The sequence below is a fragment of the Microtus oregoni genome, unplaced genomic scaffold (genome assembly GCF_018167655.1).
Source record: "Microtus oregoni isolate MIOR12 unplaced genomic scaffold, Mior012 000029F_ref0000214, whole genome shotgun sequence".
Lineage (NCBI taxonomy): Eukaryota > Metazoa > Chordata > Mammalia > Rodentia > Cricetidae > Microtus > Microtus oregoni.
Window position 1 is genome coordinate 16,426,496 of NW_024543088.1, and position 3,201 is coordinate 16,429,696.

The following is a 3,201-nucleotide window of genomic DNA, read 5'->3' on the forward strand; positions in this document are numbered from 1 at the left end:
GCCTAGGCAGTTTGGATGCTCAACTCACTAGACCTGGATGGAGGTGGGGGGTTCCTTGGACTTCCCACAGGACAGGGAACCCTGATTGCTTTTCGGGCTTGGGGGGGGGGACTTAATTAGGGGAGGGGGAGGGAAACGGGAGGCGGTGGCTGGGAAGAGACAGAAATCTTTAATAAATAAATAAATTTAAAAAATAAATAAATAAATAAATAAAATTCTATTGACAGTAAAAAAAAAAAAGAAAGAAAGGGTGAAAAACATCGAGGCTGTGAATAACTACAAAAAGTGCCTTCTGGACACAGCAGATAGGTGCACCTTTGAACTCACAGCAGTTGTGGCAATACACACAGACATGGGAAAGTTGAAGCCAGACAAAATCCTACCATGGAAAGGGGACCTGGCCATTAATCCCACCACTAGCCAGGTGCTGCTGTTGGTATCTGAAGGGGGAGAAGGAGTTAGTTTTCTCTATGAGCATGGCCCCTGAAAAATCAACAAGGGTACAGTGAAGGGCCAGAAATCCAAAAAAGGTTCTCTTGGAAATTTGGATATGTGGATAAAAGTATGCCTATAGCAATATTACTGGGTCAATATCATTCTCCACAGATATTTGCCCTGCTATGTTCATTTCTGTTCTTTTCACAAAATGAAATGGAAACAGCATAAATGTCATCCTTCAGTTGATAAACAGATAATGAAATTGTTGTACATACATAGTAAGGAATAGTATTTAGCTATAAAAGAAAATAAATATTGAAATTTATAGGTAAATGGAAGAGTCTAGAAAATACTTTACTGAGTGAGAAAACCAAGACCCAGAATGAGAAACAGTGTAAGTTCTTTCTCATATGTCTTTCCTAGATCCAAATCTTCTTATGTGAATAGACACAGAAAACAGGGAAGTCAAGAGACTATGGAGGGCGTCAATAGTGTGGGGCAGAGCAGCTTACAGGTTATTTAAGAGGGAAATTGGAAAACTGGAGGTCTTTAATTACGGAGAGAAAAAAAACAATACAGAAAAAAAAGAGGGAGGAGAATACAAGAATAGTAAGGATGTCTAAAAGTGCCATAAAGAATCATATTAGTGCCCTCACTCGCCGCTGATGGCCTGCTTCGCCTCTTGCGCTCCCGCCTCCGCCCCGCAGAAATGCTTCGACTACCCGCAGTCCTTCGCCAGATGAGACCAGTGTTCCGGGCACTGGCTCCTCATCTCACTCGGGCCTATGCCAAAGATGTAAAATTTGGTGCGGATGCTCGAGCCTTAATGCTTCAGGGTGTAGACCTTTTAGCCGACGCTGTAGCTGTTACCATGTGGCCAAAGGGAAGAACGGTGATTATTGAGCAGAGCTGGGGAAGTCCCAAAGTAACGAAAGATGGGGTCACTGTTGCAAAGTCAGTTGATTTAAAGGACAAATACAAAAACATCGGAGCTAAACTTGTTCAAGATGTTGCCAATAACACAAATGAAGAGGCCAGGGATGGCACTACCACGGCTACCGTTCTGGCACGTTCTATTGCCAAGGAGGACTTTGAGAAGATCAGCAAAGGGTCCAACCCAGTAGAAATCCGGAGAGGTGTGATGTTGGCTGTTGATGCTGTAATTGCTGAACTGAAAAAACATTCTAAACCTGTGACAACCCCTGAAGAAATTGCTCAGGTTGCCACAATTTCTGCAAATGGAGACAAAGACATTGGAAACATCATTTCTGATGCGATGAAGAAGGTGGGAAGGAAGGGTGTCATCACAGTGAAGGATGGGAAAACCCTGAATGATGAGTTAGAAATTATTGAAGGCATGAAGTTTGACAAAGGATATATTTCCCCATATTTTATTAACACATCAAAAGGTCAGAAATGTGAATTCCAAGACACCTATGTTCTGTTGAGCGAAAAGAAGATTTCTAGTGTGCAGTTCATCGTACCTGCTCTGGAAATTGCCAATGCTCATCGGAAGCCCTTGGCCATCATTGCTGAGGACGTTGATGGAGAAGCTCTAAGCACAGTGGTCTTGAACAGGCTGAAAGTGGGTCTTCAGGTTGTGGCAGTCAAAGCACCATGGTTTGGGGACAACAGGAAGAACCAGCTTAAAGATATGGCTATTGCTACTGGTGGTGCGGTATTTGGAGAAGAGGGGTTGTATCTGAACCTTGAAGATGTTCAAGCTCATGACTTAGAAAAAGTTGGAGAGGTCATTGTCACTAAAGATGACGCCATGCTTTTGAAAGGAAAAGGTGACAAGGCTCAAATTGAGAAACACATTCAGGAGATCACTGAGCAGCTCGACATCACCACTAGTGAATACGAAAAGGAGAAGCTCAACGAGCGGCTCGCAAAACTCTCAGATGGCGTAGCTGTATTGAAGGTTGGAGGAACAAGCGATGTGGAGGTGAACGAGAAGAAAGACAGAGTTACAGACGCGCTCAACACCACGCGAGCAGCTGTGGAAGAAGGCATCATGCTAGGCAGGGGCTGGCTCTGCTCCGCTGCATCCCAGTCTTGGATTCCCTAAAGCCTTCCAATGAGGATCAGAAAATAGGTATAGACATTATTAAAAGAGCACTCAAAATTCCCGCGATGACCATTGCTAAGAATGCGGGTGTTGAAGGGTCTTTGATAGTTGAGAAGATTCTGCAGAGTTCCTCGGAAGTTGGGTATGATGCCATGCTCGGGGAATTTGTGAACATGGTAGAAAAGGGAATCATTGATCCGACAAAGGTCATAAGAACTGCTTTACTGCATGCTGCTGGGGTGGCCTCCTTGCTAACGACAGCAGAAGCTGTAGTGACCGAAATTCCTAAAGAAGAGAAGGACCCTGGAATGGGCGCGATGGGGGGAATGGGAGAGGGAATGGGAGGTGGCATGTTCTAATTCCTAGAATAGCGCTTTGCCCTTACCAATGAACTGTGACAGGAAGCTCAAGGCAGATTCCTCACCGATACCTTCAGAGAAGCCCCTGAAGAAAATGATAAAAAGGCTGGCTGATCACTATAACCATCAGTTACTGGTTCCCATTGACAATACATAATGGTTTACTGCTGTCATTGTCCATGCCTACAGGTAATTTATTTTGTATTTTTGAATAAAGACATTTGTACATTCCTGATACTGGGTGCAAGAGCCATATACCAGTGTCCTGCTTTCAACTTGAGTCACCGAGGCAGGCCTGCTGGTCCGTCTGCTACGGTCAGCACTGTGGCGCTT

The 3,201-nt window shown here is 44.4% G+C and overlaps 1 pseudogene; it reads left to right on the top strand.

Annotated features, from left to right (window-relative positions):
• The first annotated feature begins 1,147 nt into the window (after positions 1-1,147).
• On the top strand, positions 1,148-2,868 carry LOC121465098 (annotated as a pseudogene).
• The last annotated feature ends 333 nt before the right edge of the window (positions 2,869-3,201 follow it).